The 24,518-nt window shown below is 38.6% G+C and overlaps 1 pseudogene; it reads right to left on the bottom strand.

The window, feature by feature from the left end:
* Positions 1–229: 229 nt before the first annotated feature.
* LOC143404474 (putative selection and upkeep of intraepithelial T-cells protein 1 homolog pseudogene) lies at positions 230–15,889 on the bottom strand (annotated as a pseudogene).
* Positions 15,890–24,518: the final 8,629 nt, after the last annotated feature.

The following is a 24,518-nucleotide window of genomic DNA, read 5'->3' as shown; positions in this document are numbered from 1 at the left end:
AGATAGTTAAAACTTTCCCCACATCAGAAAAGAGATAAACATCCACATATAAAAGGCATGTAGGATCCCATATAGACATAGCCAGAAGAGTAATTCTCTAAGACACATCATAATCAAGATGCCTAATACAGAAAATAAGGAAAGAATAATAAAAGCTGCAAGAGAGAAACATTGGATCACATTTAGAGGCAAACCACTAAGACTCACTTCAGACTTTTCAACTCTGACCCTAAAACCAAGGAGGGCACATAATGATATATTTCCAGTTCTGAAAAGAAGAAAATTGCCAACCAAGATTGCTGCACCTAGCAAAGTTCTCTTTCATATTTTATGGGGAATTATAAACCTTCCATGACAAAGATAAACTAAAAGAACACATGACAACTTAGCCAGCACTACAAAGAATACATAAAGATAAAATGCACACAGAGATATCAGGGGAGACAATGGCCAGCATCTCATTCAGGGGTTCTTCTTCCTGCCCAGGATAATCCAAGCCATGTTAAAACTTACAATCTCAATTAGTGAATAACAAAGCATAAATACTCAGAAATACATTTACAGAAAGCAAAGCCCCTAATAGATCTAGTCCACATAGGTTTTGGAACTAGACAAAGGAAAAAGGGCTCCAGTGGTTTATTTAAGGGGATACATCAAAGACAGGGATAAGGTTTCAAGGGCAGATTCATGCTTGTAATGTCTTGCAGTCAGCAAGTTGTTTGACATCTTGGCAGGTCACACCCATCTCAGGTGCTGTGTGGGACGGCAGAACTTGAGGAGGAAGTTCACTTGCATTTGGTGGTCAATCCCTATGTGAGTGTGTGTGTGGGGTACCACAGGGAGTTACCAATGCTAGACTTATCTCCTCATGAGGCTACTATGTGCAACAGTCCTCACAGCCCATGGACAGTTTGTGATACTAAGGAACCTAAAAAAAAATCCTGAAAATCCCACAAAAATGAAGATCAATTAAAAAAATTAATCATCTAAATGAGAACCAAGGCAGTTAAATATAACAAAAAATAATAAATAAAATAGTAGCAAGCCACATGCATATATCTATAATGACATTGAATATAAATGATCTCAACTTCCAAATTAAAATAAATATATTATCAGAATAGATTGAAAAATGAGATCAAACCATATATTGTTTCCAAGAGACTTATCTCATAGGTAAGGACACTCAGATTGAAGATAAAAAGATGGAAAAGTATTCCATACCAAAGGAGTTCCAAAACAAGCTGGAGTAGCTATTCTCATATTTGACAAAGCTGATTTCAAACAAATATTAATCAGAAAAGACAAGGAGGGCCATTACATCCTGATAAAGGGAACACTCCAAAAAGAAGAAATAATGATAATTAGTATATACGCCCTTTGACATTAAATCTCAGATAGACTCCAATATAATACTATTGTGAGATTTTAATATATGCTTATCACCAATACATAGGTCATCAAAGCACAAAATCAATAAAGCTATATCCAGCCAAAATAATATTATAAATCAAATGGACCTAATAGACATCTACAGAATATTTCACTCCAAAACAGCTGAGTTTACTTACTTCTAATCAGCTTATGGAAGCTTTTCCAAAACAGACAACATTCTAGGTCATGATGTAAGTCTTAGAAAATATAAAAAATATTGGATATAATCCTATGCATCGTATTGAATCATAATGGAATGAAACTGGAAATCATCAGTAAGTAAAATGACAGAAGTCACATACACACATGGAGATTAAACAATATTCTGTTAAATTTAAGAAGGGATCAAATAAGAAATGAGATGAAATCAAGAAATTCTTAAAAACAAATGGAAAAAAGGACACAGCATATCAAAATCTCTTGGACTACAAGAGAAACATTTATTTTATTGAGTGCTTACATTAAAAAAATAGATTCCAGATAAACTTATGATCCACCTCAAGCTCTTAGAGAAAGAAGGAAATAAATATTAATAATCACACAAAATTAAAGAAATTGAGAATAAAAAACAATACACAGGATCAACAGAGCAAACAATTGGTTCTTTGAAACAATAAAAAGGTCGATATACCCCCTTAGCCAAAATAATCAAAGAGAGGACCCAATTCAACAAAAATAGACATTAAAAAGGACATATCACCACAGATACATTTGAAATCCAGAGGATCATTAGAAACTATCTTAGAAACATATTTCAATAAACTGCAAAACCTAGAAGACATTGACAAATTACTAGACACAGATAACCTGCCCAAATTGAACCAGGAAGTTATAGAAAACATAAACAGACCAATATAAAGTAATAAAATTGAAACAGCAATTAAAAGCCTACCAACAAAGAAAAGCCCAGAGCCAGACAGATTTTCAGATGAGTACTACCAGACCTTTAAAGAACTATACCAGTCTGTCTCAAATTATTTCATTAAGTTGAAAGGGAGGGAACACTCCCAAATACATTCTGTGAAGCTAGTATAACCCTGACACCAAAATCAGACAAATTCACATCTAGGAAAGAAAACTACAGATCAATATCCCCGAAGAACATAGACGCAAAAATTCTCAAAAAATGTTAGCAAACCACATTAAAAATATATTAAGAAGACAATACACCATGATCAAGTGGTCCTTATTCAGGGTTGCAAGGTTGATTCAACAGACACAAATCAATAAATGTAATTCATTATTCAAATAGAATTAAGAACAAGAATTGCACGATCATTTTAATAGATGCTGAAAAGCCTTTGATAAAATACAGCAACCATTTATGTTAAAAGCACTGGAGAAACTAGGAATAGAAGGAACTTACCTCAATATTATAAAAGCGATATATAACAAACAAAATCATAGTAAATGGAGAAAAACTAAGATTTTTTTTCTCTAAAATTAGGAATAAGCACAAGAAGTAAAATCAAGAATAAATGAATGGGAAGGTATCCAACTAAAAGTCTTTTCTGCAGCAGAAGAAACAATCAAGAGCATGAAGAGAGAGCCTACAGAATGGGAGAAAATCTTTTCCACCTGCAGCTCAGATAGAGCATTAATCTCCTGGATAGCTAAAGAACCAAAAAAATCAATAAATGGGCAAAGGAATGAGAAATCACTTCACAAAAGAAGAAATACAAATGGCCAACAAATATATGAAAAAAATGTTAAGGATCTTTAGCAATCAGGGGAATGCAAATCAAAACTATACTAGGATTTCATCTCATCCTAGTCAGAATGGCAATTATCAGGAACAAATAAAAAGATAAATGCTGGCAAGGAATGCAGAGGAATGAGTACATTCAAATATTGATGCTGAGACTGCAAATTAGTATAACCACTATGGAAAGCAGTGTGGAGACTGCTCAAAAAACTAGGGACAAAGCCACCATATAAACCAGCTATCCTACTCTTTGGAATATACCTGAAAGAACTAAAATCAGCATACCCTAGTGATACAGGCACTTCAATGTTTATAGCAGCACATTACACAACAGTTAAATTATGAAATAAATCCAGATGCCCATCAATAGATGAATTGATCAAGAAAATGTGATATATACATGTATACACACACACAGAGTGGAGTTTTTCTTAGTCTTAAAGAAGAATGAAATGATGGCATTGCTGGTAAATGGTTGAAAACATAAAACATCATGCTAATCAAAATAGGGAAGACTCAGAAGATCAAGAGCCAAATGTTTTTCTCATATTGGAAGCTAAAGTAAAATAGGGAAAGAAAATAGAAGGGGAGAAGATAGGATATCACAAAGATAGATTAGTGGAGTAGGAGAATGGGAGGAAAGAAGGGAAAGGGATAGAAATATGTAATGAATTTAACAATATAATGTTATATATATATATACCAAAAAAATTTTACCTGTATGTATATGTAGAAAATACCAATCAAAATAAATAAATAATGGAGTGAGAGGAAGATCAATAGAAGAAATGAGAAAAAATAGGCGGAGGGAGGAGGAAAGGGAAAGGGAACAGGAAATGGGTTTTGAATAAATTTTTGAAAGTATTATTCTGTCAATATGAACCCAAATAGTATGTGTAATTATAATGATCTAATAAAAATTGAAGCTCAGACTTTCAGATAAATAGCACTGAAAGCAGTTCCAACAGCAAGAGAAAAATATCTAGGAGAAAGGAATGAGTGCACAATGCATAACTCATCATCCCCAAATTGAGAATGTACTGACCAGACAGACTTGGGAAGAAAAAGTCGTGAATCTTTAGTCCTCGCCCTTTCTCCCACTTTGCGTCTCTTACTCTTGAAAGCCACTTACCTCCTCTTCGTTGTTTGAAATGTAGTTCAACATGGGGATATATGATAGAGAATATCAGCACAATCAGAGTTGTACACAGAATTATTAACCAAATTATCTTTTGTAAAAACATCTTCTGCCCTAACAGAAGTGGAGATTTAACAGAAATGGAAAGTAAACTGAAATAGAAAGTTACTGATCTTACCTCTTAGAAAACTTGGAGTGTTGGACTCACACAATTAAGAATGATGATTCATTCAAAGCATGTTCCCATTCAAGATACTATCACCCTAGAATATTAGATCCAAGCCAGTTTGGAGAGGTATATATGATTGGGTGGGTGAAAAATAGAACCAGGTCTAGAGTGTTGCTGAGCCAGGTATGAATTAGTGTGAGGCCGACACAAAGATGAATACAGGAAACGCTATTTCTTTCCATCTGTTCTAACTCATGAGCTCTCTGAGTACAAGGAAGAGGCAGAGCTAAGTTATTCTCTCTACCTCCGCACCCAGTAGTCAGACAGGAACAAAGTCCCAGGTAAGATTCAATTTGTAATATTTTTTATCATGAATGTTGACTCTTTCCAAGTATTCTGGTATTCAGTGAGTGGAACATAAAATCTCTCTGAGATGTCTGTATTTCCCAGAACAAACCTATTCTCCAAAGTTTGTGTTAATTATAATTCTTTTTTAAAACATAAGTTTTTAAAAATTACAGGACTAATTTAAGAAAATGCTAACACAGAAAATATGTCCCTTGTTATTTACTGAAGTTGCAAGTGAATTGAGAATTTTCTCTCCTATATCTGCCATGAACTTTGGGGGCAGAGGGTTAATAGGTTAGTTTTTGTTTTGTTTTGTTTTGTTTGTCTTCTGTAACAGTTTGTTTTCCTGTTTCTTTTTTTTTTTTTTTGTAAAACAACTTTTATTTATTTATTTATTTTTTCGTTACAATTCTTTTTTTTTAATTAATTTATTTATTTTTTCATCTTCCATACATTTGATTCAAATGAGTTATGCATTTCCATTTTTACCCCAAATACAGATTGCAGAATCACATCAGTTACACATTCACAATGTTTACATAATACCATATTAGTAACTGTTGTATTCTGCTGACTTTCCTATCCCCTACTATCCCCCCTCCCCTCCCCTCTCATCTTCCCTCTCTATCTCATCTGTTGTTGTTCCATTCTCTCCCTTCCCCCCCTTTCCCCTCACAACCTTGTATATGTGATTTCGTATAAAAATGAGGGTGTCCTCTGTTTCCATGCACTTTCCCTTCTCTCTCCCTTTACCTCCTATCACTCGTCTCAGTTTAATGTTAATATTTTCCTCATGCTCTTTCCCTCTGTTCAGTTCTTAGTTGCTCTCCTTAAATCAAAGAAGACATTTGGCATTTGTTTTTTAAGGATTGGCTAGCTTCACTTAGCATAATCTGCTCTAATGCCATTCACTTCCCTGAAAATTCAATGATTTTGTCATTTTTTAGTGCTGCATAATACTCCATTGTGTATAGATGCCACATTTTTTTTATCCATTCATCTATTGAAGGGCATCTAGGTTGGTTCCACAGTCTGGCTATTGTGAATTGTGCTGCTATGAACATGGATGTGGCAGTATCCCTATAGCATGCTCTTTTAAGGTCCTCAGGGAATAGTCCGAGGAGGGCGATAGCTGGGTCAAATGGTGGTTCCATTCCCAGCTTTCCCAGGAATCTCCATACTGCTTTCCATATTGGCTGCACCATTTTGCAGTCCCACCAGCAATGTACAAGTGTACCCTTTTCCCCACATCCTCGCCAGCACTTATTGTTGTTTGACTTCCTAATGGCTGCCAATCTTACTGGAGTGAGATGGTATCTTAGGGTGGTTTTGATTTGCATTTCTCTGACTGCTAGAGAAGGTGAGCATTTTTTCATGTACTTATTAATTGACTGTATGTCTTCTTCTGAGAAGTGTCTGTTCAGGTCCTTGGCCCATTTGTTGATTGGGTTATTTGTTATCTTATTGTTTAATTTTTTGAGTTCTTTGTATATTCTGGAAATTAAGGCTCTATCTGAAGTGTGAGGAGTAAAGATTTGTTCCCAGGATGTAGGCTCCCTATTTACTTCTTTTATTGTTTCTCTTGCTGAGAAAAAACTTTTTAGTTTAAGTAAGTCCCATTTGTTTATTCTTGTTATTAACTCTTGGGCTATGGGCGTCCTATTAAGGAATTTGGAGCCTGACCCCACAATATGTAGATCGGAGCCAACTTTTTCTTCTATCAGGTGCAGGGTCTCTGCTTTGATATCAAGCTCCTTGATCCATTTTGAGTTAACTTTTGTGCATGGCGAGAGAAAGGGATTCAGTTTCATTTTGTTGCATATGGATTTCCAATTTTCCCAGCACCATTTGTTGAAGATGCTATCCTTCCTCCATTGCATGTTTTTAGCCCCTTTATCAAATATAAGAAATTTGTAATTTTGTGGATTGGTTTCTGTGTCCTCTATTCTGTACCATTGATCCACCTGCCTGTTTTGGTACCAGTACCACGCTGTTTTTGTTACTATTGCTTTGTAGTACAGTTTGAACTCTGGTATCGCTATACCTCCAGATTCACACTTCCTGCTTAGTATTGTTTTTGCAATTCTGGGTCTTTTGTTATTCCATATGAATTTCATGATTGCTTTATCTATTTCTACAAGAAATGCCATTGGGATTTTGATTGGCATCGCATTAAACCTGTAGAGAAGTTTGGGTAATATCGCCATTTTGATAACGTTAGTTCTGCCTATCCATGAACAGGGTACATTTTTCCATCTTCTAAGATCTTCTTCTATCTCTCTCTTTAGGGTTCTGTAGTTTTCATTGTATAAATCTTTCACCTCTTTTGTTAGGTTGATTCCCAAGTATCTTATTTTCTTTGAGGATATTGTGAATGGGGTGGTTTTCCTCATTTCCATTTCAGAAGTTTTGTTGTTGATATACAGGAATGCCTTTGATTTATGCGTATTTATTTTATATCCTGCCACTTTGCTGAATTCATTTATTAACTCTAGCAGTTTCTTTGTAGACCCTTTTGGGTCTGTTAAGTATATTATCATGTCATCCACAAATAGCGATAATTTAAGTTCTTCTTTTCCTATTTTTATGCCTTTAATTTCTTTTGTCTGTCTAATTGCTCTGGCTAGTATTTCAAGAACTAAGTTGAATAGAAGTGGTGAAAGAGGGCATCCCTGTCTAGTTCCAGATTTTAGAGGGAATGCCTTCAGTTTTTCTCCATTTAGAATGATGTTAGCCTGAGGCTTAGCATAGATAGCTTTTACAATGTTGAGGTAAGTTCCTGTTATCCCTAGTTTTTCTAGTGTTTTGAACATAAAGGATTGCTGTACTTTGTCAAATGCTTTTTCTGCATCTATCGAGATGATCATATGGTTCTTATCTTTAAGTCTATTGTTGTGGTGAATAACATTTATTGATTTCCGTATATTGAACCAGCCTTGCATCCCAGGGATGAATCCTACTTGATCATGGTGCACAATTTTTTTGATATGCTTTTGCATTCGATTCGCCAGGATTTTATTGAGAATTTTTGCATCTAAGTTCATTAGAGATATTGGTCTATAGTTTTCTTTCTTTGAAGTGTCTTTGTCTGGTTTTGGTATCAGGGTTATGTTGGCCTCATAGAATGAATTGGAAGAGCTCCTTCTTTTTCTATTTCTTGAAATAGCTTGAAAAGTATTGGTATTAATTCTTCTTTGAAGGTTTTGTAAAATTCTGCTGTATACCCATCCGGTCCTGGGCTTTTCTTAGTTGGTAGTCTTTTGATGGCCTCTTCAATTTCTTCTTTTGTTATTGGTCTGTTTAAATCGTGTGTGTCTTCCTGACTCAATCTGGGCAGATCATATGACTTAAGAAATTTATCAATATCTTCACTATCTTCTATTTTATTGGAATATAGAGTTTCAAAATACTTTTTAATTATCTTATGTATTTCTGTAGTGTCTGTTGTGATATTGCCTTTTTCATCCCGTATGTTAGTAATTTGCGTTCTCTCTCTTCTTCTCTTCGTTAGCGTGGCTAAGGGTCTGTTGATCTTATTTATTTTTTCAAAGAACCAACTTTTAGTTTTATCAATTTTTTCAATGGTTTTTTTTGTTTCAATTTCGTTGATTTCCGCTCTGATTTTAATTATTTCTTGTCTTCTGCTATATTTGCTGTTGTTTTGCTCTTCCTTTTCTAAGGTTTTAAGATGTAGTGTGAGTTCATTTATTTGTTGGTTTTTTCTTTTTTTGAGGAATGAACTCCAGGAAATGAATTTCCCTCTTAAAACTGCTTTCATTGTGTCCCATAGATTCCGGTATGTTGTGTCTGTATTGTCGTTTATCTCTAGGAATTTTTTGATTTCCTCCTTTATATCTTCTGTAACCCATTGATCATTCAGTAACATATTGTTCATTTTCCAGGTGATGCAGGATTTTTCCTTCCTTCTTTTATCATTAATTTCCAGCTTCATTCCATTATGGTCAGATATGGTGCATGGTATTATCTCCACACCTTTATATTTACTGAGAGTCGCCCTATGGCATAATATATGGTCTATCTTTGAGTAGGATCCATGTGCTGCTGAGAAGAATGTGTATCCACTTGATGATGGTTGATATATTCTATATATGTCAGTTAAGTCTAGGTTATTGATTACGTTATTAAGTTTTATAGTTTCTTTGTTCAGCTTTTGTCTAGAGGATCTGTCCAATGGCGAGAGTGGTGTGTTGAAGTCCCCCATAATTATTGTGTTGTGGTCTATTTGACTCTTGAACTTGAGGAGAGTTTGTTTTATGAACGTTGCAGCACCATTGTTTGGTGCATATAAATTGATAATTGTTATGTCTTGATGGTGGATGGTTCCTTTTAACAGTATATAGTGTCCTTCTTTATCCCTTTTGATTACCTTAGGTTTGAAGTTGACTTTATTCGATATGAGAATGGCCACTCCTGCTTGCTTCCGATGGCCATGTGAGTGGTATGATTTTTCCCAACCTTTCACCTTCAGTCTGTGAATGTCTTTTTCTATCATATGAGTCTCCTGAAGGCAGCATATTGTTGGATTTGTTTTTTTAATCAGGGTTACTAGCCTATGTCTCTTGATTGGTGAATTTAAGCCATTAACATTTAAGGTTACAATTGAAATATGGTTTGTACTTCCAGTCATGTTTATTTATTTATTTATTTTAGATTGGCTAGTTTTCCCTCTTTTGTTATTTTTCTTCCCCTTTACTGAGATACCTCCCACTGTTAGTTTTGGGCGCTATTTTTCAGTTCCTCTTCTTGTAATATTTTGCTCAAAATGCTTTGCAGTGCTGGTTTTCTGGCTGCAAATTCTTTTAGCTTTTGTTTATCGTGAAATATTTTAATTTCATTGTCAAATCTGAAGCTTAGTTTTACTGGATACAGTATTCTTGGTTGGAATCCATTATTTTTCAGTGTTTGAAATACGTTGTTCCAGGATCTTCTCGCTTTCAAAGTCTGTGATGAAAAATCAGTCGTTAACCTAATTAGTTTACCCCTAAATGTAATCTGCTTCCTTTCTCTCGTAGCTTTTAGTATTCTCTCCTTGTCCTGTATGTTAGCTATCTTCATGATTATGTGTCTTGGAGTTGGTCTATTATGGTTTTGGATGTTTGGGGTCCTGTAAGCTTCCAGGATTTGGCAATCCATTCCATCTTTCATCTCTGGGAAGTTTTCTAGTATTATCTCCTTTAGTAAGCCATCCATTCCTTTGGACTGATTCTCTGTGCCTTCTTCTATCCCAATGACTCTCAAATTTGGTTTTTTGATAAGATCCCATATCTCTTGGATAGATTGCTCGTGAGATTTCAGCATCTTTTCTGTGTTAACTATATTCTTTTCAAGTTGATAAACTTTGTCTTCATTATCTGATGTTCTGACTTCTACTTGATCTAGTCTGTTTGTAATATTCTCATTAGCGCTTTTAATCTGATTTACGGTTTCTTGCATTTCTATGATTACAACTTGATTTTTTTTAACACCTCTATCTCCTGATAAAGCTCATTCTTTACTGATTGAATTTGTGTGGTTAGTTCTTCAAAATATACTTTCAATGCTTGGATTTGCTGTCTCATGTCTTCTCTAATATTCCGTTCCATCTGAATTAGGTATGCCTTGATTTCTTTCCCTGTCCATGTTTCTGTTTCTGCTATGTCCTCTTGTATATTTAGATTGTCCTGCATTGTTTGTAACCCTTTTTTCCCTTGTTTTTTCATATTGTTCACGTTGCTATCCAGCTCTGTTTGACTGTTTTTTAACTGCTTTCTCCTATACATTTGTTTTGGCTTTGTATATCTCTGTTGTCTCTCTTTTGTGTTGGGAGATTATGCCTAGAAATGTTGGGCTTTGTTGTGCTTTAAAGCAGATTCATTCAATTCATATAAGGCTTCTAGGTTCTGTATGCATATAATGATTTGCTGTTTGTTCTTAGGTCTATATGTTTAGGTTAGGTGCTCTGGTGGCACGATGGTTAGTATGTCTTGGCTACTTTAGAAGATTGCTCCACTGAAGGTGGATACTACCGGGCAATTGGATCAGGGTGTTGTTAGTAGCTAGGTATTTGGGAGTCTTATAGACAGCCTTGAGATATTCACCTATTTGCATTTAGACAATTACACGCAATGGAAGATGTAATGCTTGGGATGAGAGTTGGGGGGTAAGGGGATGAAGGTGCTGTTAAAAAGATAAAAGGATGGAGGGAGAGATAGATTAGAGGGGAATGAAAAGAACAATAAAACTTGAAATGGGATAGAAAGAGAGAAGGAGTAGGGGGGAAAGGATCAGGGAGAGAATAAGGAGAGAGAAAAAAAAATATCGGCAGCAGCAACCACAACAACAACAACAACAAAAAAAAAATAAAATAAAATAAATAAAATAAAAAAATAAAAAATAAAAAATAAATTAAAGTCTTGGAGATCCTCCTTCTTCTCTTCCAGTAGGTGGAGCTGTGCCCTCCAAGCGGAGCGTCTGCTCTGTACCTGCCGAGAGCTATCTCTGTAGGGCGTCTCCTGGGGGTCTCTCAGACTTGTCAGTCCCGAGCCATTTCACTTCTTCAGCTCTTAACCCCCCTTCCGCCTGTCAGCCTGCCAGCCAGGTCCTGTTCCCCAGAAGTGATTCTCCAGAGGTCTAGTTACACTTGCAGCCCCACCGTGTGTCCCTTTTAAGCCCCAGTGCTGTGGTAAACTGGCGGCTAAGACCCTGGTGGTCACCGCTGGTGATATGGGGGCCTTGGGGTCTGGGATCCCCTCTGCTTCCCTACGGACATGACCCCTGAGAAGTCAATGATGTTTCCTGGCTGCCTGTATCAGTATGGGAAGTCACGCACCTGCTAAAGTGGATTCTGCTGGGAAGGAATTCCGCCAGCGGAACTCCGATGACGTCACCTCTCTGCTATGGCGGGCCCCAGGCTCCTTGCTGTAGTGTCCGAGGGGAGGGGTGGAACTGGTCCGGCCCGGTTCGTCTCAGCTCCTGCCTCGTGGGGGCTTGGCTAAAGACTTCTTCCTGCCAAGCTGTGTCTCGGCATCTAGCAGGACCCAGTCACTTTTGCTGCGGGCGGGTGGACAGATCTGCAGCTGTGCCCGCGGTGCGCGGACTGTGGAAGGTGAATCTGGTACTCCGCGTCTAGCGGCAGGGTCCCGCTCGTCCGGGTCACATAGACGTTTTAAAAAAATCCTAGTAGCTCCCGGGCGGTCTCTCTTCAATGGAATTTTGCTAGGAGAATCTCCGTTGGAAGGATCCAAGAGTTATCCTTGCACCTTTATGCCCCCATCATTGGGAGTGCAGTGAAAGTGCAGCCTCTCTGCCCACCGCCATGTTGGATCCCCGTTTTCCTGTTTCTAACACAGCTATAATGTGAAGTTTATTTTTTTGAAGATCAAATGAGAAAACACATGCAAGCATGTTTTGAACAAAGTAATTTACTAAAACTTTTAAGGAAATTATTCCCATTATAATATATTTGACTTATGCCTCTCAACTTCTGGTTCCAAAATTAATTTTATGAACATATACAAACATTTATACATGTATAATTATTTGGTAGTTGTTAATGTACTCCTTTGTCTTTATTTCAGTCATTTTAGTATCAATTATTATTAACTATCATGTGCCATGCAATAATTGAAGCAGTTGGGGTGTCTCGGTTTATAAAACCAACAAAGATCCCTACCTTTATGTTTTGGAGAGGGAGATAGATAAGAGACAATAAGTATAACAGTGAAGCTATGCAGTGGGTTATAAAGTAATAATACACAAAGTGAAAAGTTAAAAAAGTGTGAGGAAATAGAAGACCCCAGGTCAACGAAGCAGGTTTCCTTTTTTCAGGTTGGTTTGTGAATGAAGTCCTTATTAAGAAGCTGAGAGTTTAGCATAGACTTGAAGGAGACAAAGGAGGGTAGTGAGATTTACAGCATTCTAGGAAGAGGCAGGAGCTCATCTGGACGGATGGGGATAACAAGGAGTCTGTGTGATTCTAGAGTGGACAAAGGAGAACACCAGGAGCTGAGGTCAGATAGGTAATGGGAACATGGACAACGCAGGACATTGTGGGGCATTTTACTCTGAATAACTGTAGGGTCTTGAAAGAGAGTGGTGTTTTATGTCTCATTGGCTCCTGCTGTCTGCACGTCTGTATGCCATGTGAATAAGAGCAGAAGTGGGAATCTTTCAGATGCTACGGCACTGCATCACTCAGTGGGGGATGGTGTCTGACTTGGAAGGCAGTGGTGAGGGGGTGGGAAATGATGAGACACCAGGTATTTATTTTAGAGCTAGAAATGGCATTGTTTCTTGACAGATACTATGTAGAATACGAGAGACAAATTGTAGTCAAGAATGAGTTTAAGGATTTTGTTCTGAGAAATTGAAGTGATTGGAAAGGCAGTAACTAAATCAGGAGTTTTGTTTTTTATATACTTAGCTTCAGAAACTTACTAAACTCCCATGTTGAAATGCTGAGTTGATGATGAGAACAGAGTGGGAGAGAGGTCTGGCCAGGAGATAAAATTTGAGTATCCATCATCATATTGATGGTCTTTAAAGCCATGAAGCAGAATAGACTCATAAAAGAGTAAAGACTCAAAAACTATGCCCTAGGAACTCCAATATCAAGAAAATAGTGAAAATAATCAATGTAGCAAAGAGAAAACAAAAGACAACAAGCAAGATGATGAATAAATCCAAGAGAAAGTAATGTCTTAAGAAACCAAGTGAAGAAAGCAATTGAATTTTTCTGTTTTGTTTATACATCATGTGATAACGGCTATCTTTTGAAGAATAAGCACATAGATCTCACCTGGTAACACAATGTTTGTCCTTTCTTCTTGGCCAGTTAGAGGGTTTCTAAGGTAGCAAGTGACATTCCCAGGGTGGGTATCACTGAGAAGAAGGGTCATCTTCATGTTGAACAGTTTATTTGTGTCCTGTGATTGAGATTTTGATGCAGATGGGAGGATCTCTCCCCTGTTGTCTCTCCATTCCATTTGAGGCTGTGGGAACCAACCTCCTGAATGACATTCCAGTCTAAGACCTTCAATATTGGAAGGATGCACTAGCATCTGTATGTCTGAGCTTGTAGCTCGTTGGATACAAAGGGGAATAACAGTATTTTTTAGATGAAGGGAAGAAGATACAGAACAGAGAAATAGAAGCTGTCCCCCTCAATCCAATACGGGTATTCTTTGATATATTGTTGGTCAAAACACTATGGGGCTCTGATTACCATAAGATGCTAATTAAAAGAGAAAGTGTTGCCTAGCTCACGTGGAGACTTGGGTTCGATCCTCAGCACCACATAAAAAAAAGAAATAAAGATATTGTGTCCACTTACAATTAAAAAATATATATATATATATATATATATATATATATATATATATATATATATATATAGAAAGGGTTTAAGCCAGGCGGAAGGGTTACAATATACAATGACTATCTTGTCCTAAATAAGTCAGATGAGGAAATGCCTGTTTGTTTCATTTATTAGTCATTCATTAAAAAATGATTATTGATTATTTATTAAATCTTAGAGACTTACATCAGTCCTTGGATTATAATCATGAATAAAAACAATCAAGATTCCAGTACTCATAGATATTATGACTTAATGGCTTTTCTTCTATTTTGTAAATAGTCACTTTTGAGTCGCCGTGATAAATGATAAATAGTTGATAACATCATTAACCTCAGTTTGCAACTGAAATTGAAACTTCCTATGTTCTTTGTATACAGTAGGTATTTTCATTAATATGCTTTGCATAAATAGGTAATATACTGATATCATCAAAATCCAATACATATTAATTTGGAGAAAATAAACTTTTGAAAAACTTTAAGATGTTATCTGAGGCATAAAACTTGTTTAATATGTAGGCAAAGAAATGACGAGTAGAGATTTAAAGCATAACCCCAAAGCAGGCCTGTCTAATAAAACTTTCTATAATAATAGAAATAGTCTATATCTGCACTAATACAGTAGCTACGTGCTACAGGAGATTGTTAAGCACTTGAAATAGGGCCAGTGAGATTTCAGAACTGAATGTTTAATTTTAGTTATTTAATTTTAATTAATTTAAATATAGATTCAAATGGCCACATAATACTTGATAGCTCTGATCTAGACTACAGAGTTGGATGTCATATAATGTCTGTTAAGGATGTTAAATGTTAGTGGGCCTGGAGTCCTACATATAAGTGCTCACGTTTGTGAAATCCTTCAGTTTATTTGAAATTCTCCATCTTTCCTTCATTTCTCTGTCATTCAGAATAATTTAAATGGTGAGGAACTTGACTTAAATGCTCTATACTTGCATATACCATTTATATGGGCTATATAACTGAGGACACTGGAGTCATTCTGACCTAAGCAGTCAGTGAATCGAGTCAAGGAGAAGTGAGAATAAGAATTACCATTAAGGATGCTATTGAAAAGATACAGGTTGCTTCTAAAATCACATTTGGAGTAGTTCTGTCTGAAAAATAATTGAAAGGATAAGGCCAAATTCTAAAACGAATCTGTTAATGTTTTAGAAATCTATAATAATCTATGTAAGCATAAAAAGAATGTGTTTACTGATAAAACTGTTGTCTGCACAGAAACAATTTTCATTCTTGATCCTCCACTCTTTCCAGTTCAAAAATTAAGTGCACAAATTTGAATTTGCTAATCAAACCATGTAATATGAAAAGGGTGTGAAACACTGAAAATTTTTTGAATACTAAAACTCAGATGGATTGAGAATCACAGATGCAGAGAAACTTCAGAGGGATCCATCTCACCTGTGACCTTCACTTCTGTGATGTCCTCTTCGGAGAAATCTCCATCTCTGAAGAAGCAGTGGTACTGCCCATCGTCATCAACACTGACATTAAAGATCCTGAGGGTCACTTTACCTTCTCCAATGGCATCTTTCAGGAGTTCTGTCCGCTCCACATACCTGGAGGTAGTTTCTCTGTACAGGTCTTTACCTACCTTGTACAGGTAAATGGGTTGTGTGTATTGGTTGCACCAAAAGGAGCCAGAATTGGCCCCTTTAAGCCTTTCACCGTGAATGGTACTGGGAAGGGGAAAATAATCAAAAGGTGAGAGCATGAGTTAAACACTTTCTATTTAAATCATTATTGAATATAGTTCTCTCTCTCTCTCTCTCTCTCTCTCTCTCTCTCTCTCTCTCTCTCTCACACACACACACACACACACACACACACACACACATCTTACTAAGGGTAAATTATTTAGTTTGCTCTGAAGACATCTTAATTGCACACTAGACTGGATAGAAGTTTATCAAATTGTTTACCTTAAGACATACAATAATTTCATTATTGCTAAAGTTTTTAGTTTCTGTTAAGAAAAAGTTTAATAAATTTTTCTTCTTTCTTCCATTCTATTACTTCATCTATTTTAAACCTTTCTTTCAGATTTCTTTTAATATTTTCTGCACTTTGTAATAAATCTGTATATGAATGTGTCTTTCTTTTTCCAGTTAATTTTCACAAGGCTTCTTGAATTGGATGATTCTTGGCTTTCAGTTCTGAAAAAGTCTTCCTCTTTGCTCTTAATTTTATTTCTCTTATTCTCTACATTCTTTTACAATGTAACTGTCTCAACTGTTTTAGGAATTATCAGCAAGACTTCCTAAAGTGCTCCTCCTGCTCCTCCAAGTGTCCTTGGCTAAGACATTTCATTTTTTGTTTTTTATTTTTGGTGCAACTTGACTACAACAGATGTTCTTTCAGGTTAGAGACTCAGAAACTCTCAAAGTTGATATTTAGTCCCTGACTGTAATAAAATGTTGAAACAGGGGACATTTTAGACTTTTTTTTTTGTCCTCTACACCACTCATTGAAGTGAGAATGAAAAACATTCTTTAGATATACCTCACTTCCCCTACATGATAGCCATTTTACCTCTTTCAGTCCCTTCTGTTATATTGCCACTTAGTCAAGATGACCAAATCAATTTAGATTTTTCTCATCCTTTGGGGCTAAATTGACTCAAGTACCAATGTGTGAAAGATCAATTTATATTTTAAATATAAAAATCATTTTATATATGGAAATGAATGCTATATGAGGTGTTGATTGTTTAATCCCAGATTATTACATGCTTATATAATTTGTTTTTTTTTTTAATTAATTTTTGTTGTAGGTTGTTCAAAACATTACATAGTTCTTGATATATCATAATTCACACTTTGATTCAAGTGGGATATGAACTCCCATTTTTACCCCATATACAGATTGCAGAATCACATCAGTTGCACATTGATTTACATATTGCCATTCTGGAGTCTGTTGTATTCTGCTGCCTTTCCCATCCTCCACTATCCCCCCTCCCCCCTCCCCTCCCCTCTTCTCTCTCTACCCCCTCTACTGTAATTCATTTCTCCCCCTTATATTTTCCCTCCTTTCCCCTCACTTCCTCTTGTATGTAATTTTGTATACCCCTGAGGGTCTCCTTCCATTTACATGCAATTTCCCTTCTCTCTCCCTTTCCCTCCCACCTCTCATCCCTGTTTAATGTTAATCTTCTTCTCATGCTCTTCTTCCCTACTCTGTTCTTAGTAACTCTCCTTATATCAAAGAAGACATTTGGCATTTGTTTTTAAGGGATTGGCTAGCTTCACTTAGCATAATCTGCTCTAATGCCATCCATTTCCCTCCAAATTCTATGATTTTGTCATTTCTTAATGCAGAGTAATACTCCATTGTGTATAAATGCCACATTTTTTTTATCCATTCGTCTATTGAAGGGCATCTAGGTTGGTTCCACAGTCTTGCTATTGTGAATTGTGCTGCTATGAACATGGATGTAGCAGTGTCCCTATAGTGTGCTCTTTTTAGGTCTTTAGGGAATAGACTGAGTAGTGGAATAGCTGGATCAAATGGTGGTTCCATTCCGAGCTTTCCAAGAAATCTCCATACTGCTTTCCAAATTGGCCGCACCAATTTGCAGTCCCACCAGCAATGTACAAGAGTACCCTTTTCTCCACATCCTCGCCAGCACTTGTTGCTGTTTGACTTCCTAATGGCTGCCAATCTTACTGGAGTGAGATGGTATCTTAGGGTGGTTTTGATTTGCATTTCTCTGACTGCTAGAGATGGTGAGCATTTTTTCATATACTTGTTGATTGATTGTATGTCCTCCTCTGAGAAATTTCTGTTCAGGTCCTTGGCCCATTTGTTGATTGGGTTATTCGTTATCTCATTGTCTAATTTTTTTAGTTCTTTGTATATTCTGGATATTAGGGCTCTGTCTGAAGTGTGAGGAGTAAAGATTTGTTCCCAGGACGTAGGCTCCCTATTCACCTCTCTTATTGTTTCTTTTGCTGAGAAAAAACTTTTTAGTTTTAGTAAGTCCCATTTGTTGATTCTAGTTATTAACTGTTGTGCTATGGGTGTCCTATTGAGGAATTTGGAGCCCGACCCCACAGTATGTAGATCATAGCCAACTTTTTCTTCTATCAGACGCCATGTCTCTGATTTGATATCAAGTTCCTTGATCCACTTTGAGTTAACTTTTGTGCATGGCGAGAGAAAGGGATTCAGTTTCATTTTGTTGCATATGGATTTCCAGTTTTCCCAACACCATTTGTTGAAGATGCTATCCTTCTTCCATTTCATGCTTTTAGCCCCTTTATCAAATATAAGATAGTTGTAGTTTTGTGGATTGGTTTCTGTGTCCTCTATTCTGTACCATTGGTCCACCTGCCTGTTTTGGTACCAGTACCATGCTGTTTTTGTTACTATTGCTCTGTAGTATAGTTTGAAGTCTGGTATAGCTATACCGCCTGATTCACATTTCCTGCTTAGAATTGTTTTTGCTATTCTGGGTCTTTTATTTTTCCATATGAATTTCATGATTGCTTTCTCTATTTCTACAAGAAATGCCGTTGGGATTTTGATTGGCATTGCATTAAACCTATAGAGAACTTTTGGTAATATCGCCATTTTGATGATGTTACTTCTACCTATCCATGAACAGGGTATATTTTTCCATCTTCTAAGATCTTCTTCTATTTCTCTCTTTAGGGTTCTGTAGTTTTCATTGTATAAGTCTTTCACCTCTTTTGTTAGGTTGATTCCCAAGTATTTTATTTTCTTTGAGGATATTGTGAATGGGGTGGTTGTCCTCATTTCCATTTCAGAGGATTTGTTGCTGATATACAGGAATGCCTTTGATTTATGCGTGTTGATTTTATAGCCTGCCACTTTGCTGAATTCATTTATTAGCTCTAATAGTTTCTTTGTAGACCCTTTTGGGTCTGCTAGGTATAGAATCATGTCATCTGCAAATAGTGATAATTTGAGTTCTTCTTTTCCTATTTTTATGCCTTTAATTTCTTTCGTCTGTCTAATTGCTCTGGCCAGTGATTCGAGAACTATGTTGAACAGAAGTGGTGAGAGAGGGCATCCCTGTCTTGTTCCAGATTTTAGAGGGAACGCCTTCAGTTTTTCTCCATTCAGAATGATGCAGCCTGAGGCTTAGCATAGATTGCTTTTACAATGTTGAGGTATGTTCCTGTTATCCCTAGTTTTTCTAGAGTTTTGAACATAAAGGGATGCTGTACTTTGTCGAATGCTTTTTCCGCATCTATCGAGATGACCATATGGTTCTTATTTTTAAGCCTGTTGATGTGGTGAATAACATTTATTGATTTCCGTATATTGAACCAACCTTGCATCCCAGGGATAAATCCTACCTGATCATGGTGCACAATTTTTTTGATATGTTTTTGTATCCGGTTCGCCAAAATTTTATTGAGGATTTTTGCATCTAGGTTCATTAGAGATATTGGTCTGTAGTTTTCTTTCTTTGAAGTGTCTTTGTCTGGTTTAGGAATCAGGGTGATGTTGGCCTCATAGAATGAATTTGGAAGTTCTCCCTCTTTTTCTATTTCCTGAAATAGCTTGAAAAGTATTGGTGTTAATTCCTCTTTAAAGGTTTTGAAAAACTCTGCTGTATACCCATCCGGTCCTGGGCTTTTCTTAGTTGGTAGTCTTTTGATGGTATCTTCTATTTCCTCAATTGATATTGGTCTGTTTAGGTTGTCAATATCCTCCTGACTCAATCTGGGCAAATCATATGACTTAAGTAATTTATCGATGCCTTCACTATCTTCTATTTTATTGGAGTATAAGGATTCAAAATAGTTTCTGATAAACTTCTGTATTTCTAAAGTGTCTGTTGTGATATTGCCTTTTTCATCCCGTATGCTGGTAATTTGAGTTCTCTCTCTTCTTCTCTTTGTTAGCGTGGCTAAGGGTCTGTCGATTTTATTTATTTTTTCAAAGAACCAACTTTTAGTTTTGTCAATTTTTTCAATTGTTTCTTTCGTTTCGATTTCATTAATTTCAGCTCTGATTTTAATTATTTCTTGTCTTCTACTTCTTTTGCTGTTGTTTTGCTCTTCTTTTTCTAGGATTTTGAGTTGAAGTATTAGATCATTTATTTGTTGGTTTTTTCTTTTTTTAAGGAATGAACTCCAAGCAATAAATTTTCCTCTTAGAACTGCTTTCAATGTGTCCCATAGATTCCGATATGTTGTGTCTGTGTTTTCATTTATCTCTAAGAATTTTTTAATTTCCTCCTTGATGTCTTCTATAACCCATTGATCATTCAGTAACCTATTGTTCATTCTCCAAGTGATGCATGATTTTTCCTTACTTCTTTTATTGTTGATTTTCAATTTCATTCCATTATGATCAGATAATATGCATGGTATTATCTCTACTCCTTTATATTGTCTAGTAGTTGCCCTGTGACATAATATATGATCTATTTTTGAGAAGGATCCATGTGCTGCTGAGAAAAAAGTGTAACTGCTTGATGTTGGGTGGTATATTCTATATATGTCAATTAAGTCTAGGTTATTAATTGTGTTATTGAGCTCTATAGTTTCCTTATTCAACTTTTGTTTGGAAGATCTGTCCAGTGGTGAGAGAGGTGTGTTGAAGTCTCCCATGATTATTGTATGGTGGTCTATTAGACTCTTGAACTTGAGAAGAGTTTGTTTGATGAACATAGCTGCACCATTGTTTGGGGCATATATATTTATGATTGTTATGTCTTGTTGGTGTATGGTTCCCTTGAGAAGTATGTAGTGTCCCTCTTCATCCCTTTCAATTAACTTTGGCTTGAAATCTATTTTATTTGAAATGAGTATGGACACTCCTGCTTGTTTGCGAAGTCCATATGAGTGATATGATTTTTCCCAACCTTTCACCTTCAGTCTATGTATGTCTTTTCCTATCAGATGCGTCTCCTGAAGGCAGCATATTGTTGGGTCTTGTTTAGTGATCCATTCTGCTTGCCTGTGTCTCTTAATTGGTGAGTTTAAGCCATTAACATTTAGAGTTATTATTGAGATATGGTTTGTTCTTCCAGCCATATTTGTTTATTTATGTTACTAAACATGGTTTGTTTTCCTCTTTGATTATTCCCCCCCACCTTTACTGTACTACCTCCCGCTGTTGGTTTTCATTGATATTTTCCATTTCCTCTTCCTGTAATATTTTGCCGAGGATGTTTTGAAGAGCTGGTTTTCTAGCTGCAAATTCTTTTAACTTTTGTTTATCATGGAAGGTTTTAATTTCATCTTCCATCCTGAAGCTTAATTTCGCGGGATACACAATTCTTGGTTGGAACCCCTTTTCTTTCAGTGTTTGAAATATGTTATTCCAGGATCTTCTAGCTTTCAGAGTCTGTGTTGAAAGATCAGCTGTTATCCTGATTGGTTTACCCCTAAATGTAATCTGCTTCCTTTCTCTTGTAGCTTTTAAAATTCTCTCCTTATTCTGTATGTTGGGCATCTTCATTATAATGTGTCTAGGTGTGGCTCTCTTATGATTTTGCACATTCGGCGTCCTGTAGGCTTCTAGGATTTGGGATTCTGTCTCATTCTTCAAGTCTGGGAAGTTTTCTCGTATTATTTCGTTGAATAGATTGCTCATTCCTTTGGTTTGGACCTCAATACCTTCCTGTATCCCCATGACCCTTAAGTTGGGTCTCTTTATGTTATCCCATATTTTTTGAATGTTCTGCTCATGGTTTCTTAACAGCTTTGCTGAGCTGTCTATGTTCTTCTCCAGTTGAAATACTTTGTCTTCATTGTCTGATGTTCTATCTTCTAAGTGTTCTACTCTGCTGTTAGTATTCTCAATTGAGTTTTTAAGTTGGTTTATTGTTTCCTGCATTTCCAGGATTTCTGTTTGTTTGTTTTTTATAACCTCTATCTCCCTGTATAATTGATCTTTTGCTTCTTGGATTTGTTTGTGTAATTTATTGTCAAAGTGGTCGAAGTGGTCTTTCATTGTCTGATTTTGCTGTCTAATGTCTTCCTTGAGACTCCAGATCATCTGAAGCATGTATATCCTGAATTCTTTATCTGACATTCCATCTGCTGCAGATATTACCTCTTCTAAAGTTGAGTTGACCTGCATTGCTTGTGGTCCTTTCTTTCCTTGTCTTTTCATACTGATCGCGTTTCTTTCTGCTTGGTGAAACTGTTGTGTTATTGATTTTTCCCCCTATATATTTATATTGCTCTTGTATAGCTGCAAAGTCTCCCTCGCAGGCTTTGGCGGTGGCTCTGCCCCTCCTCCAATTGAGGCAATGTGCCTTCCACGCCAGGAGGCCGCTGTACCTGTACTTTCGATGGGCCTGTTCTTTCGGTGGTCACAGGTCCGCCTACCTTGCAGGCGTGAGCAGCGGCTTTGCCCCTCCGCTGGCCACTAGGCCTGTTCTGTCTGTCGGTTGCAGATCTGTCTACCTAAAAGGTGCTGGTGGCGGCTCTGCTCCTCCCCCGACCGTGGCGATGTATCTGGCGGGCCACTGGGCCTGTTTTGTCGGTGGTCACGGTTCCGTCTACCTTGCACACGCGTGGAGCAGCTGTTTCATTAGTGCCTGGGCACACTCTCCTTGTTTGCCTCCCTCAGGCCCTAAGTTTGTAGAGCTTGGGGCTGAGAACCCCCAGCAAATTTGCTTACCTTCTGGTAGCCACGCCCCCGTATCTGGTGCTAGAGACCTCAGTTGTCAGCACTGGTGGGGGCTGTAGCTGGGAGACCCGCGCCGCTCGGCTCCCGCCGGCTCCTGCGTCAGCGCCGCCTCAGCTCCCGCCGGTTCCCGTGCCGCTGCCGCGGTTCCCGCCAGCTCCGTCCGGCTCCCTCGCCGCTCCTGCTAATTTAGAGTCCGCTGGGAAGGAATCTCTTTGGCCGATCTTTGGTGACTTCCCCTCTCTGCTATGGCGGGCCCCTGGCTCCTTGCAGGAGTGACCAAAGGGAGAGGTGGAACTGGCTTGTCTCTGGTCTGATACAATCTCTGGTTTTAGATCCCAGTTCGCTAATTCATAGAGGCTTGGTTAGATTTCCTTCCCATCCTCTCAGGGGGGGGAGCCCTTTCCTGGGTGGGCAGGGCCGTTAGCAGAGCCGGAAGGGCACGTGCCTTCTGTCGGGCCAGGCGGGGACCCTTCTGGCTGCGCTGGGCCGCCGGGGGCGCCCACAGAGCCAGGCAGATGGCGCCCGCGTGGCTAAGAGCCGGGCGGGGTAACCCTTCGCAGAGCGGGCGGGCCGCCAGGGGTGCCGGGATGGAGGGAGCTGTCTGCCGGCCGGGCAGGGACCCTTCTCGACGAGCAGGGCCGCTGGGGGCGCTTGTAAAGCCGGGCGGCTGCAGCCTCGTGGCTAAGAACCAGGCGGGCGGGGTGGCTGTTTGCAGAGCAAGAGTGGAATGGCGGGAGCTGTCTGCCGGCAGGGCGGGGACCCTTCTCGCAGAGCAGGGCCGCCGGGGGCGCTTGTAAAGCCGGGTGGCTGCCGCCGCGTGGCTAAGACCCAGGCGGGCGGGGTGGCTGTTTGCAGGGCAAGAGCGGGACCGGCAGGGTAGCCGGTATGGCGGAAGCTGTGTGTCGGCCGGGCAGGGACCCTTCTCGCCGAGCAGGGCCGCCGGGGGCGCTTGTAAAGCCGGGCGGCTGCAGCCTCGTGGCTAAGAACCAAGCGGGCGGGGTGGCTGTTTGCAGAACAAGAGCGGAATGGCGGGAGCTGTCTGCCGGCAGGGCGGGGACCCTTCTCGCCGAGCAGGGCCGCCGGGGGCGCTTGTAAAGCCGGGCGGCTGCAGCCTCGTGGCTAAAAACCAAGCGGGCGGGGTGGCTGTTTGCAGAACAAGAGCGGAATGGCGGGAGCTGTCTGCCGGCAGGGCGGAGACCCTTCTCGCCGAGCAGGGTCGCCGGGGGCGCTTGTAAAGCCGGGTGACTGCAGCGGCGTGGCTAAGAACTAGCCGGGTGGGGTGGCTGTTCGCCGAGCGAAAGCAGGGCCGCCAGGGTAATCGGGATGGCGGGAGCTGTCTGCTGGCTGGGCGGGGACCCTTCTGCTGCGCTGCTCTGGGCCGCCTGCCGCTTGCAGAAGCGGCGGGTGGCCGCGGGATTGGACTCTGAGCCCGCGCTGCCGGTCAAGTTTCACTTGTCTGGGGCAAACTGTCACGTCTAATAAACTTACTAATTCTCGGCAGGTCTCCTTTCAACGGAATTTTGCTAGAAGATCCTCAGTAGGTAGAATGTAGCTGTTTTAATTGGTGTTTCTGATCCCGTTAATGTGGAGATATTGAAAGTGCAGCTTCCTCGCCGGCCGCCATGTTGGATCCCCCTATATAATTTGTTGTTGTCGTTGTTGTTGTTAGGGATTGAACCCAGGGGTGCCTAACCATTGGGCTACATCTCCATCCCTTTTTA

Source organism: Callospermophilus lateralis, chromosome 7 (assembly GCF_048772815.1).
Source record: "Callospermophilus lateralis isolate mCalLat2 chromosome 7, mCalLat2.hap1, whole genome shotgun sequence".
In the NCBI taxonomy this organism is placed as follows: Eukaryota; Metazoa; Chordata; class Mammalia; order Rodentia; family Sciuridae; genus Callospermophilus; species Callospermophilus lateralis.
This window is presented reverse-complemented; position numbering and strand designations above follow the sequence as displayed.